The following is a 16,123-nucleotide window of genomic DNA, read 5'->3' as shown; positions in this document are numbered from 1 at the left end:
AATATATATGTAGTAGTATGTGCAGAGGCTGCTTTAAAATCCATCTGCTGAATCCAACCAGAAGGAGAAAATTATATTTACAAAATAGTTTTGTGACAGTCGCTTAGAAGCCAGTTTTGATATACTATGCAATGCTGACAAATCAAATGCGAAACTTGAAATCTCCTGAGTGCACACAGTGAGTAGAGAGTGTCTGGTGTCCAGAAGTTAAACCTCTGAAATGAACAATATTTGCATGTATATAGACTTAAGATGTTTCAACTGGGGAAATGAGAAGCTGATCTGTGTGCATGTTTGTCTGTGTGTGTGTTTCTGTGTTTGTGTAACATATGCCAAAGTGAATATTTTAAATCTGACTTTTCTTTTCAAATGTCTGGAGAGGGCCCCGTGTCCGATTGGCGACCTGTCCAGGATATACCCCTCTCGCTCTATGGTAGCTGGGATAGGCTTCCTCTAATATAAGCTGAGAAAGGAGATCTTTGGGTTCCCAGAGAACCTTGGGTAAGGCTCTGTGATTTCATTTCAACTTTGTTCATGACGAGCTCACCAACAATTATATAACTTAACAACCATTAGGTGAATAGTATGGAATTTTTATTTTATTTTTATTTTTTTGCTTTTGTGCTATTTCCAACTCAATTGTTTTAGACATTCTCTTTATTTATCTTGCAGTCAGCCAGTTCATCCACTGTCTGAAACAAGCCACTGTATCTTTTAATTGGCTGCCCCTCACAAATGAAGTATTTGACCTGTGGCTAACAGGGCCGTTTATTGCTCACAGCATTTGTTTGCCTTATATTACTGTATAAGGGATATGCAAACTTTATTACATCATGAAGAGCTAAGAGTAGACAAAAACTAAAACAAAGTGTGTAGATGAGCCTGAATCTTTGGCTCCCAACCATTATTTGTACATAGGTTGACTTTATTATGTGAAACTCTGGTCATGGGTACTAAAGGCATTTGCTGCTGTAGAAGTATACATGACAGTAAAATCATAAGAGATCCATTTTAACCTATTTCATAAAATTCTGATTTGCAAAGACTTTACTTGATCAAGGCACTAACGCTATTTCTAGTCTGATGTTGCTTCCATACGTGCGCCAGCTGTGCCTGACCAGGAGAGATGTTTAACCACACACAGAAACAAAATGAACTACTACTAGCCATTCTCCTGTGGTGTTTCCAGAGGCCAAACAAATGTTCAATCAGAGCTCTTATCTGTTCCAGAAATCACAGAGTGACAAGTGCAGCTGAAATCAGCCTGCCGACAGAGCGATGAGTGATTGGGCAAGACCTTGATTCAGAAAGCAGAACGAGAAGACAAGCATAACAAGAGCAGACTTCTGCTGCTGATTTCATTAAAGTCATGGTGATATGGGGAAAAAGAAGGAATTTCCTATTTCTCAAGTGCCAATTCTCCAGGATGGTGCCAGAGATTCTGCTTCTATTTATTGCTACATATAAATTATTCAAATTGAGGCTGACAGCGGAAAGGATAAGCTTATATTATTCAGGGGCCAGGACCACTTTATACATCCCAAAATATATTATGTAAAATAACTTGTGCTGCTGTTATGCAGACTGATGTTACCAGTGATGAACATCTTGTGAATATATACATAGATGGGGAATTGAACAATTACACAAACATTGTCAGTTATTGAGAAAATTACTGAGGAATGCTTTCATCCATCACACATTTAAAAATGAGTGGGCTGTTCAATGAAACAGCAATCACAAGCCTCACTGTCTCCACTCTCCACTGCATTATGCATTACAGTAGATATTGTAGCGCTGTTAAAGATATCCACTTACATCTGAGGTTTATGGGCAGTTTTTCCTTTTTGTCCCTCACATTTGATCAAGCCAGACCAATCAAATTACTTTTCATGGTTATGTGTACAAGAATTTTATCTCCTCCACACTGAGGACGAACATAGGGGACACAGACTTGTTTTATGACAGACATTAGCCCTGTTTTACAGCTAGCTAAGCCCTTACTACTCGCTCCAATAAAATCAGATAAATAAACCATTTTTATTTTAAAGAATGCCAGCAAACACCAGACAATGCCTTTTAACAAAACTAAGATTTGAGAAAAATATCTCCTTGTGGAGGCTGCACTAAATACCAAATACACACAGTCTCAGGGGTAGAAAACTTAATCTTCTGAATAAAAAACAGGTCATATCAGACATCCAAGCAAATTGACCTTGCAAGGTGCTTGTTCCTTTTCTCTGACTAGATCTAAATATGCATATCCTGAAATAACTTGCAACAATAATGATCCACAATGCCTCGCTATCTAAATAAAGGAACATTTCTTAATGGGGAATTAAGCATACAAAAACAAGACTAAGAGTTACCAGCCATGCTAATAGCTGCATCAGTATGCTGTCATGCTAGCAGCTATAACATTCGCAGACATTCGCTAGCAGGCTAACATGTGCTCAGGGTGATTGGTATCACGTATGACGGTTTTGCAGGTATTTAGTCTAAAACCAAAAAGTTACAGAAGATAATAAAACCGTCTTCTAAGTCGTTACAATTAATTTTTGTTTAATAAAAATGCAAAGCCACCAATGTGAATCCTCAAGTGGCACTAGAAGTAAAGCTAAGTAATTATAATACATCATCTGAAATGATGAATATCTGCACAATATTTTGTGTATTTTGGAGACTTTAACTGGGTAAGTGAAAACTTTATCTTACTGATAAATGAAAAGTCAAAGGATCCACAAAGTCATTAAAATTCTTCCATTAAGGAGGATAAACATTTGTACCAAGCCTCAGAGTAATCTATCAAATAGTTGTTGGAACTGTTACGCCTCCTCTTCTTTCTGCTCTCGCTGCAGGGTTTCTTTCCACAGCAGTCTGTAGGCAGGAAGAGTTGCTGACATATTATGGGTATGCTTGTGTAGGCCTCCACAACAGCTCAAATAAGCCTGGCCTAACTTTTTTTTTATCTGTCTCCTTTCAAGGATCCACCTTTCATGTATTTTTTAATTTTTAAGAAATGAACTGATAATTGGCATCCTAACCTTTCTATCTCCTGTTTTCTCACTCGATGTGAGCTACAAGATGTTTCTGCCAGCACCAAAGTAGTATACTACCCACCAGGCTGACACTACTAAGAGCCATGTCGAAGTGCAGCTGATAACTACAAAGATCTGCTGTAATCTACCATCATAAATCACTACAGTGCATATATGTAACATATTAACGCAACATTTTCACACTTGTGCAGAGGTTCTAAGCAAGAAAACTAGGAGTCAGACTGGGAAGTTCAGTCCCTGAACCAACAGATTAAACCCTGAAGATAAGTAACAGTAACACTTGCCCCTTGCTCATTATCATCACTGAAAGGCCCTTGAGCAACACACTTAAGCTCCATCTGCTTCAGCGGAAATGTACAGTGACCAGTAGATCAGACAGTATTTGTACTGGGCAGCTTCCAGATCTAAATGTGTTTAAGTGTTTGAGAGTTGAACAGGCCCTGAAACAGCAGCAGTTAGGGCCAGGAAAGCCCACCCTGGATGGTATAAATAGCCTTTCCATCCAATATATATTTAATATAAACCATGACTACTGGAACTCTGTGGGAGGTTTAAGCTCCATCTTTCAATGTGCGTCTCATTTCGTTAGAGTTTGAGTCATCAGAATTAGTTAAAACAAAATGGCTCAGCTGCACGGCACACAGCAGCACAGCTATGGGCATGATCCTTCCCTTATCACGAAACACACTGCTCAGAGTTGGATTGAGATCAAGCATATTTAGCTTTCCCATGCAAACAGACTTGGTATATTAACGCCAAGTACAAGCACAGCACTTGTAAGTGGTACGCAAAGGTTAAATATTTGTCTTTCAGTAAAAGGTGGGATAAAATAAAGGTGAAGGCAGGTGGTTTTAATTTAACTAACAATCACTGGAAATGCCAAAGGTTGTTTCTTTCATTAGTAAACAAATTAAAGACTTTTTTAAATGCATTCATCTTTTCAAATGCATTAAATAACTACTTCAATCCTTTAGTTGCAGAAATTAATATGCATCTTGTTGCATTTGGTGTCCTAACCTAAGCTCCAAGCTTTAGGAGTGTGCTTTGCATCATATTTAAGAGCACGAACTGCATGTGTTTTATGCTGTAAAATAAATAAGATTAGTAGGTGATATTTAACAAAAAAATACTCAAGGCACACTAATGGTTTACCACATCATATGTTGTCTTCATCATCATTAGAGGAAAATATGAGTCACTTAGAAACAGTCCAATACGTCTCCAGGCTTATCACTATTATTACCCTGCACCTGTCAAATCCTAATGATACAATCAGTGTGTCCTCGTGCAAACATAAAAAAAAAAAAAAAACATCACTAAGAAACATGACTAAGAAATTCTGTGCCCCTATCTGAGGTCATGTGCATGACATTTTGACCATTGTGACATCCTCTCCAGCGATGGGAAACCCCAGGCTGCAGATAAGCCAACTGCAAGCACGGCGACTGTGTTTAGTAAGGGCTTATTAGCAACCAGGTCAGATCTCCGAAAAAACAACCTAAGGAGAGTAAGCTAAAGTCACGCAGCTGTTTCACTGCACAACAACAGGGCAGCCTGAGTAGCAATTAATTAACAATCTGCAGCCAAAGAGCCAGGTCTGTTTTCCCTCTGCGCTGACGCTTTGCCTCTATAGCCTTTCACACAGCTGTCCAATAGTGGCCAAAGTATATCTGTGTGTGTGCAGCAAAATTATAGATCCATCCAGACTTGAATTCAAATGCAGCGCATGGCTTTAAACCCCAGAAACATCATAACATCTACTTTCAAAATGGCTTCTACAAATGAAAAGAAAACTGGTCCCAGGGTCATGTGACTGCAGCCTGGGGCAACAGTCAGGATCAGTGGGGCGGCAAATTAAGTATTGAATACAGTAAAGCACTTTGAAAAGATACAAAGAGAAAGGACAGTAAAGGGTGCTTGGATGTCATTGGCCACCAGACGACCAGGGCCCTAAAAGATACAAAGCAATCTGAATTACTCTGACCCCAGTGAAATCATTCAACCCCCACCGAGGCTCCTACCATCTGTGACATTATGGCTTCTGTCTGGGTGAAGTGCTTGGCCTCATACTGAACTAGCTGTGCATCCCATGCTGCTTCATAGCCCTATAAGCCTTCATAATGTGATTGTTTATACAAGAAGCTACATACATGCAAAGCCTTTCATACTAGACAGACCCTTAAATTTTGCAGAACTGACCCTCATGCAAAATAGTATTTCTTTCACAGACTATCCCTTTGTGATAAGTTGCATGTATGGGTGTGCTCTAATTTTGTACTTTTGCGCTTCATGCTGAGTGACTCTTTCATCTGAATCCCAATGAGCTATTTTAGGTTTGAGCCAAGTTGCGTTAGATATTGAGGATATCGTTTAAAGGGTAATTGTTCAAAGGCATCACGCAAATCTCGAATTCATGATAAACACACTTGAAGACACTGGACGAAGAGAATACTGGCTCAGCTAGCACTGAGTCACAGCTGACCTCTGACTCTCTAGGCTGGATTTCAGCTGAAAATGTGGACTGGAACATTAAGAGAATAAGGAGCATTGTATTTTATTAGATCCATCAGACAGAACAGCACTGTAGTTGGAAAGCTGAGCTGAGATGGTGTTCTTTCAATTAGAGATAATGTGCAGCTTTGTTCCTGAACTCTTGCTACTTTATGGTAATTCACCCCTGCTGAAATGGACTCAGGGCTCCTATAGTCATAATGGGCTCATTTTGGCCAAGTTTTAATAGGATTACAGTGAGGATACTGATAGTTGCCTTGCGTGTTATTTACCAGCAAAGACACAGTGTGGACAAAATCTAAGATTGCAACTCACATGTCACTTTATTAGGTTTACCTTACTAGAACTGGATTGGAACCCTTTCTGAAGGCACTATTTATATTTTAAGTATTCATGTAATATATTAATGTAATATTATTCATGGATAGATTAGACACTCACAAGTCACTTTATTAGATACAGTTTGCTAGAACTATATTCTGACCCATGGGTCATACCAGCCCTAATTTTTCATAGCATAGATTCAACAAGGACATTCAAGGAATGTTGTAAATATTTCTTGGAGATGTTGGTCCATATTGGTCCACATATGATGGCATCACACATTTGCTGCTAATTTTCAGCTGGACATCTATTATGGAAATTTCCCATTTATGTTCAAGAAACCAGTTTGAGATGATTTTTGTGACATGACATCTTACCCTGCTGGATACATTCATTAGAGATGGGTACACTGTGGTTACAAAGGGATGGACATGGTCAGCAATGACAATTATATAGGCTGTGGCATTAAAAGGAATTTCAACTGGTACTGAGGGGCCCAAAGTTCCACCACACCTTTACCTCACCATCAGCCTGAACATGGATACAGAGCAGAGTAGATCGATGTGTTAATGTTGTCTATGCCAATTTCTGACCCTACCATTCAAATGTTGGAGCAGAAATCAATACTTATCAAGCCAGGCAACATTGTGAAAATTGGAGCCTCAGTTTCCAGTTCTTAGTTAACTGGTATGGCACCCACTGTGGTCTCCTGCTCACAGGATAGTTTCTCTTTTTTGGTATTCTCTGTCAACCTTAGAGATGGTAAGGGAAAAATCCAGTAGATCAGCATTTTCTGAAATACTCTGAATCATCCATCTACAAGACACGCCATGTCCAAAGTCACTTTAATCACCTTTCTTCCCCATTCTGAATCTTGGTTTAAACTTCAGCAAGTGGTCCCGGCCATGTCTACATGCCTAAATGCACTGAGTTGCTGCCTTGTGGTTGGTCGATTAGATGTTTATGCAAATGAGTTAGGTGCCCCTAACAAAGTGGGCAGTGAGTGTATATTCATTTGTATATGCAAAAACACAATTACACTGCCACTGGATTACAGTATTAGCAATAGAGTTTTCTGTATTGCTCTACAGTACTTGTAACAACAAGTTTAGCAGGGCTCCATGGGTATATCTTGTAAAGTCTTTCATGTTACTGCATCTCTGGTTCATCACATATAAAGTCCACGATTTCACCAGGCATGCAGAGTCAGATAACTGCTAATTGTATGGCAGAGGCAGATTTCTGCAAGGTAGCCTACTGGAGTTTTAAAGCACTCCCTGTTTTGCAATTGCATGGTAGACAGCCAACAGTCTGACAAAAGCACTTGCAAATCCAAAAACACAGCATGCAGTGTAAAATATGCTTCAGAGCCAGATTCCTCAGTTTATGACCAACAGCCTTCAAACTGCTAGCCACAATAAATGAGTATGCCAAGTGTCTGTCAGATGCTATATTTTATTTAACAGCGAATTGAACAATGAACTCCCCCAACATGGCTCAAACGTCAGTGTTAAACAGCTCTCATATAAGGTGTTTATGTCTCCTTATTTGTGTTAATGTGGCACATGATGGAAGTGGTGTTAGAAAAGCTGCTGTTAAAAAAGTGATGGCAAAGCATACAAAATTTAAATCTGACATTTTTATAACAAAAAGAAAAACACTTTTAAAAGTGGACAGTAACGCTGTAAACATTACACCAAATCTGCACCGACAAAGAGCAGATTGATTGACATTTACATACTCACTCAGTGACTGATCTGCTATACAGTCAGCGAAACTGCGGTCATCTAGGACAGGATATTTACAGAGACACTAGGACTCTGTGTACAGCTTCAGGGCTGCACGAATACTCTGACTGCAAACATAAACAACACAAGCATCTACAGAAAAAAGTATGACCATCCATCAGCGAGGTCAGCAGGGCACTTACACTTTTATGTCAACAAAATGATGGAAATCCTGCTGATGATGTGAACGCACTGACTGAGATAAGGATGTTAAAAGAAAGGTGTTTTGCAGATCATCTCACTAAAGAGAATTAAAGAAGAGCCTCTTTCTCATCTATCGCATTGTGCACTGATCCAAAGGGTGGTCCAGAGGGCCTCATTTACAAACCTGCTTGGGTAGATAAAACAATGCTTATTCTCACCTGCAGCTGAATGTGATTCAGCTATTATCAGGAGGGATCCTTGAAAAAAGAGGGGGTGGGGGGCGGATGCCAGGGTTTGAATGCTGAGTGAGGAGCTGCGGGGATCATTTACAGCCAGTTGCCATACATTCTCCCTCTCCCCCTCAGCACATCCCCTTTCCCTGTCCCCTGATAGGTCGATTAATCATTCTGTCACAGAGACAGTGACCCAATCTGCATGTAAGGTTGTGCAGAGGAAATGTGACGGAGCAGAGGGCTTCTGCAGCACTGCAGATAGGCCGCATCTAATAACAGTTAAAAAGGGAACATACGCAGGCAGTAAGACTGCTAAACGTAAGGATTTACCCACTATGACTGCTCTGAAGAAGTGGCTTGGCTGAAATAAATAAATAAATAAAATATGCACAGTTATAGATAATGAAAATGAGTATATATAAACCTACCTAGACTAGCATAAAGACTGCAAACAATGTAAATAGCACTTCTTTAAAAGTTTTGGTAGGTCAAAAAAGTAATGCCTCTTTGACGCCAAATCGAAAGTAATGCCTGAGATGCTCAGCTTATGGCCCACAGGTAACATTGGGATCACCAAGTGGCTGACTGGACCACCATTTTCTAATCCACTAAGAAAATTTTACCTAGGAGGTCCCAGCTAAGTCAAGCCAAAGGATTTCCAATTAAAATGCAGTTGATGCTCCTGGATGCAGTAAAAAACCAGACGTATATATCCGAACCAAGACGATATATTCAGTAATTTAATGTAGACCTGCTTGAAACTTAACTGTTCAATGTTCATGTAACTTTTCAGACTACTAATCACTGGGTAAATTCAGAGGTTTTGCTGTAACACTGTTGGTGTTACACAAAACAGTATGATGAAACATGCTGAAAACCACATCACTAATTCTCCAAGTATGCCCCTTCTCTGTGATGTGCTCTCTCTGACCATCGCAAACTGTCTCCTCCAATGAAGCTAAGGGGCCAGAAAAGAAAGCTGCTGGAAATTTCGCCATGACTAGCATGTTTTTTATTTTCTCCCTGTAAAGATTAAAGAGTGGTGAAACTGCCCCGTCAGCACTGCAGGAGGCTGTGACTAGTGACAGTGTCTAACCGTTTAACACTGAATCTCTCTGCCATCTCCTGCCAGCGACACACCATCACATGGGCTTGGGCCAGAACTGGAAAGGCTTGACTCTCACCTGGAGTGAAAAACAAATGGCAACTGAGCAATCATGGTGATAGCTGTGTTAACGTGTCAGAGAGGAAATCACTGACTCATTCTTAGAGTCCAACATGGCTGGCATTATCATTTTAAACAAGCTTTTGCTTGTGGAATACTTTAAGATTCAAGCTTAGGGAGAAAAACAATTTAACCTAAATAAAGCTATGGTAAGTTGGAAAACAACAGTAATATGGGTGCAAGAGGGCACACCCACTCTAGCACTATACTGTAACACAGGATACAGGCTGCACAGTTAGAATAAGCCTCTTTTCTTTGTGTTCCTCTTTAAGCAGTTCCAGCATTCGGGCACCAGCTGCCTTCTTGGTGGGAGCCAAGAGAAAAAAAGAAATAAGATTGGTGAACTTCAAAGCTTCCTCTCATTTTTCTAGTTATGTATGAGAGACTCTGAGAGTATTTCTTAGTGCGAGAGCCACTGGGAGCGGCTGCCTGAGGTTTGAACTTAATGAGCCTGCCTGAATGTTTTAGAGCTTGACAAAAAAAAAAAGAATCATCAGAGCATGCTCAGTATCACATAGCCTCTTGAATACTCTGCACTCTGCATATTGGACATGTAAATACACAGATAGAGTACCTACAGTTCTGCATGAACATATAATATGATCCCTGACATTCTACAGTGTACTTGTCTACTCGACTTCTTAGAATCGAATGATCATGTGACCATTTCAAATGCAAGCCATTGACTGACTTTGATCATTGTGACACCAGATACTAGGGGAGAAATAGACCTAGTTTAAATCCCAGTATGTTATTCAGAACAAGGCGGAAGAATAAATAATGAATTGATAATTAACAATTCTCTTTGTGCATGATGTAAAAATTGTGTTGTATTTGTAATTTGCTTTCAAAGCAGGATCAAAACTCCTGGCTTTCAAAAACACTGCAAAATAACACCCTAGCTATTTTTAGTCTATTTGTTAAATAGAATTTTAATTAAATGGAATTTAATGATAACTCTGCTGTGATAATGATAGGCTCAGAATTGCAAGAGTCAGCATTAGGAATTAAGAAGTACACGCAGCTCATTATAGGTTTCGTCCTTGGTACTGTCACCTCAGTGCTGCCTATGCTATATGTCCCATGAGAGGCAGCAGAAAAAAAAGAGCATCCTGCAGCACTTTATGAAATCCCCACCCCTCCCTCTATACTCCTCAGCACAACTGTCAGTCTCTTTTTGTGTCTAACTGCTCAGTCTAAAAAAATAAAGAGTAGTGGAGCTTGTGTCTGTTTTGTTACATTGTGGACAGACCTGGGGTTTGTGTGTGTGTGTGTGTGTGTGTGTGTGTGTGTGTGTGTGTGTGTGTGTGTGTGTGTGTGTGTGTGTGTGTGTGTGTGTGTGTGTGTGTGTGTGTAGTGTGCTTTTTCTGGCTCCACTTGCCTGTTTCTTAGTATTTAGGGAGGTTATGAGAGAAACCGGTGTAGCTAAAGGGGCAAGCACAGCATCTGTCAGCAGGGCAGCCTCCTGGACACTCTCCAGGAAAGAGGTACAACATCCACCAGGCAAGCTAAATGAGCCGTGATCAATGAGAATAATATACAGAGCCAAAGCTACACTCCCCTTCCAAAAAAATTTACGTAACACTACCTGATTTGAAATGATTAATTTCGTGAACTCAAGGTCCTGTGGCTAGATCCCGGGGCAGATAAGGGCCCAGGAACGGTCTGTATTTCTTTTACAAGGAATCGTCTCGGAGTAAAGTTGGGAACACATGCATCGGTAACATGCACACAGCACCTGCGTTATTGTATAAGGAACGAAAAAAGAAATGCTGAAGTTGGACGCTGCAGGTAAAAATCCTCCAATACAGCAGCAACCATCAGCCCGTAACTCTATTCCAGATTCCACGAAGGAAGTGTTCAAGCAGAGCTGAGAAGAGACTTTAAAATACATCCTTACCTAGCACTACCGTAATTCCGTAATCCTGTTCTCCACAACAGGCAAACCCATTCACCAAATAGGCACTTAGGATTAATGCTACAGTGCCTTAATAATGTCCCTCGACTGCTTTCCCATCAGCACCAGAAACTGCAGTCCTCTTCGCACTGTTTCCACTGCAGCAATACTTGTTCTCCTATATACACACACACGCTCTCTCAGTCATTCTAGCTGTGACTACCCCCACCTCTGTTTCTCTCAATCCCCTCCTCCTCTCCCTCTCTTCACTCTTTCTTTCACTGAATGGAACCCCCTCCCCTTCTTTCAGCTCTCCCTTCCCCTCGCTTTCTCTCCATCTTCAATCTCTCTCTCCGTTCCAGCACTCGCTGCTCGGACAGCTGATTTGTGATGCTGCTCACAAGGTGCTGTATGCAGCAATCTGTGCACCGATGCATAAGGGCAATCCAAAAGCAGCCAGATGTTGACCGGCATCCATATCCTTATTCCAAAAACCACTGCTGCTGAAGGACTCAATTGGTTTCGGATGTATCCCTCAGCTAACAAGGCTGCAAGTGTTTGAAAAAAACAACAAAAAAAAAACGGGGAAATGAAAAGAGGACAGAGGAAAAAAATGATATATTACAGAAGACACCACTATCCAATAATATGCACACACTAAGATGCCTGCTTACCTCAGCAGTAGTTTGCTGCTTTGGCTCTCTTTTCATTTATCTTGTTTATGTTCTTTGACTAACACCCCTGCTACTGTCATAATAAAAGATTTATTCTAGATATTCATACCAACCTAAACCTTATATAAATATATAGATATATAACGTTAAAAACCTTTCCACCATGCTTTACATACTGTAAGCTGTGAAGCTTGATAAATAGAATCTTATCTGTATAATTCTTTGTGTAAATATTGCAAAACCATCGAAATCCACAGCTTTTTTTCCCCTTACAGTGGGCGTTTTATTGGATTAATGAGAAGATGTAATGCACACTTTCACTTGACGCCAGTGGTCAACCAGACAGTTTGGAGCCCTTGGGGCACTGCTGTGTGTCACTGGGAATTATCATCCTCCCCTAAGTGAATCATCCACCTTATTGGCCTGCAATGAGCGCTGGAACCAAAAATCAATAAAGTCTCAATCACTAAAAAGGGAAGGGGTAGGGATAGAGAGGAGGGTGGGTTGCTGCAATTTCAAAACATACATCTGGAAGGGAGGATCGCAATTTGCTCCCTTTCTGTGACATTGCCATTTCTCAGTGCTGGGTCGAGGCCGTAATAGATACTCGCTGTTTTTGAATTAGAAGTGATTTGGTAATTAAAGGGAAGGTAATGGTATTCCAATAAAGTTCACATAAAGAAAAATGAGTAGAGGGCTCTGTACATCTTTGTCCGCTCCATATATCCTCACCTTCCCCTTCCAATTGATGGACAACCTGCTTTATCTCCTAAACCACAGCCACCCCTTTAATAGTTTCTTTAATAACAAATTTTACTAATACCGTTAATGACAGTGGTTCAGTGGTTAGCACTGTCGCTTCACAGCAACAGGGTTTGATCCCAAAGTGCCAGATGGGGCATTTCTTTGTGGAATTTGCATGTCCAGCCTGCACTTTCATGGTTTCCTATCGGCTTCTTTTCAAATTCTAGGTGTGAATGGCCGCGAGTCTCTCTGCTTTAGGCCTGGCAGACCTTTTGCCTTACAACAGGTGCGATATTACAGTTGGATGGATGGATGGATGAATGGGTGGATCTTTAAAAACAGCTAGCAAATGTACAATTTGAGTTTTATTTTTAAAGGCTAATTTACTAACCAGCTGATTTTATGGTTTACAGCAAACTCAAAAAAATGTTTTTGCATCTTTGTTCAGCTGTACACTGATACACAATTGGTATTAGTGAGTTGTTAGAGCAGCAGGAGGGTAATTAAGGAATTGATTCAAAATGACTACAGTGCTCAATCATCAATCCAAGAGTGTGACTCACTAATATGCATGCGTGTGTTTATGTCTGTGTCTGTGTGTGTTTAATTAGTAAGGAAGTGAAAGCTGAGGAATAAGCTGTACCAGACCTTGGCTAGACAAAGCACTTGCTATCATGATCTTTTTATTGTTGGTTTTGGCTTTATCTGTGTCTTCTGGTCTTCTGTCAACAACAACAACAACAAAAACTGAAATACGTTCTTAAAAATCACAGAGACACAATCCCTCCCTCTAGTTTTCCGTAGGGTGAAAGTAAAATGACAGCCTTCCTGTCTGCTAATTTACAGACCAGCTCTGCAAATTAACAAATGTGACAATATCCTGCCATCATCGTCGATCTATCTTTTTCACATTATAAGAGATATTTCATAGCCTTGTGCCCTAGTCTGAATCGGTATCTGAAGAGTGCAAACAGCATAATGATAAGCTGAAGATTCATAGCATGCTGGATTCACCCGTAGTAAGCAAAAATGGCTTCTCTTCATTGAAATGTGAAACACAGAAGGGTTTTTAGTGGCAAATGTATCAACGCTCTCATCATAATTTGTTTGCTCCCGACTATTGCTGCAGCAGCAGATTCTCAATACAATAATAATCTAGTAATCATCTGCATAATTTCATTGAGTAATAAGTATTAAAAAAAACTCTAACAGACCTTACTTTGAACTAAGCAGGCCAAGTCTCCAGAGAGGTTCAGTGCAACTTAGAATCCATATTTAATAAGGGCTGCGTGTTGTGAAGACTAACTGCACAGAGCTCACAGTCATGTATTAGGAGCTGCTCAGTCAATAACTATAGGCAGCCATTAAAATGCACTACCCAGCCTTCTCTACAAAATCACATGTAGCACCATGTGCTTTTCTGTGCAATATTAAACTCACGTAGCTCCAAAAATGTGACTACATTCAGGAGGAAACCAGAATCTTGCAGTGACTCCGCTACAAACATTCACAACAATCCAAGTACAAATAAAAAAAATGAAAGAAATAGAAAGTGTGAAAACAAATGCTAAAAGAAAAATGCTACAAAAGCTCCCTAATATAACTAATAATTGTGTGTGTCACTGTCTCAAAATGATTTTTTCTGCAGCAGCTACGTCAATAGCAGCTTATCCAAAGTGAGCACATCATTACACCCTTGGCCAGGTCCAGTAGATTTTTTATTTTTCATGTGGATTCCCTATTTGTACGTGTATTTACTGGATTAGGAGTGTGTTTCTGTGTGTGCTTTTGTGTATTGCTTTTCTCTTTAAGTACTAAAATAGAACATCGAAAGGGAAGGGGAAAATAAAAAGCACATAAGGAGAAAGAAACCACGAAGCTTATTTTCTGTGTATGTGAGTAGAAAAAGGAAACATTTCCAGGCAACAATTATAGGTCCTGACACAGCACATACAGCAAATGTGCAAAAACACATGACATCATCTCATATTTATTTTATTAAGCGTAATCTTTGCATTTATGCATGTAGCTTGCATAAAGCGGTTCAGTGTTGTCGCTGTTGCCCTGTCTCCAAATCTTTTTAGTGACTGCTGCCTTCATGTCCTTGTGGTAAATATTTCATGCTGTGGCTAGCAGTCAAGGATTTAAACTGGGGGTTCTGTATCTTTGCTGACATGCGGTGCTGCAGATGTGAGATGAGAGCAACAATGCAACACTTTGTGTTTCATTGTGTTGGCTCATTTTAGATCCGACACAATGAGGGAAACCTCACTGCTAGAGCCATATAGATACATGTGTGCTTCCACGCTGCTGTTAAGAAGAAGCAGGTGAAATGATCAAAGATTAAAGGGGTACTGTAAGGGGGAAAAACATAATTTAGGACTAAAGGACATATTTTGGTAATGTTTGTTTTAAAAAATGGGTCTTTAACAACTCCACAAGTGAGTACATATACTTATCATATCTATTATTATTATAATGATTTGGCAGCTTTAAGTAAAACACAAACAATCTGAAAATCAAACTGATCAAAGTTAATCTTCGCATATATACACCGTTAAAAGGCGATATAAGTTATAATGAATTTCATATCGACCACTGATCACAACTGACAACTATTTTATTACTATTTCATCAAAACAACATCTTTTATCCCATTTTTTAGAACTTACTGGTGCTTTCATTTACATGTTCTCTCACATGTTCTTCTCACAGAATTACCACATGAACTTGAAGGTTTTTTACAGTTTACAAACCAGGCGATCAGCATTTAAATAATGGCATCAATCTTTGTTATTCGCCTATGGTGCCACATTCAATCCTGAAGCTGATCCCCAGCTCTTACTAACTAATTGTGCGCCACTGGTCCCCGGGGTATGAATTCTCATTCAACAGATGAGCTGATCAATATTAATAACAATGAGGCTGACACAGGGCAGTGAGGGCTGAATGACGGCAGATGGATAGAGCCAGTATAGAGGCAGAAGCAAGTAAGCATCTTTCAAGGCGTGGCTGTTACCCGCTGGGGTTTATTAGCTGTCTGTAGCCCCTGCAAGGCTGGAGCTTCCATCACTCATGGAAATGATTCTGATTAATCAGCTGAGTGCTGGAGTGTGCAGGGTATACTGGAGACGGGCAAATCCTACAGTAAATCATATTTGCTCACAGTGGGCTGCGCCGTCATGCGAACCACGCCTTTCCCGCTCACTACATACTGCAGTGGGCTCCCTCCTCCCTGGCACATGCAAAGATTTTCTAAGAACAGATGGTAGAGCGGGGAAAGCCCGACTCACTTTTCATGCTGACATCTAATGCAGTCCAAAACATGTGATCACACAGGGCTAAAATTCGATTGACATATTTCATAATGCAGCGGTGATTTAATTTTTTTTGGACTTGCTGTGTAGCTCAAACATTCTACCGAAAAGAAATTTGGTGTGAGACAAACGCAGCCGTTCTTCAGAAAGAGTTATTTTCTATCTCTCAAATAATAAAATTCAACAGGACTTTTCTTTCGGGTCAACT

Source organism: Diplotaxodon limnothrissa, linkage group LG20 (assembly GCF_057381915.1).
Source record: "Diplotaxodon limnothrissa isolate DT_005_m linkage group LG20, D_limnothrissa_male_GT1.1, whole genome shotgun sequence".
In the NCBI taxonomy this organism is placed as follows: Eukaryota; Metazoa; Chordata; class Actinopteri; order Cichliformes; family Cichlidae; genus Diplotaxodon; species Diplotaxodon limnothrissa.
The sequence above is the reverse complement of the archived record's forward strand: the minus strand, read 5'-3'. Positions refer to the sequence as shown.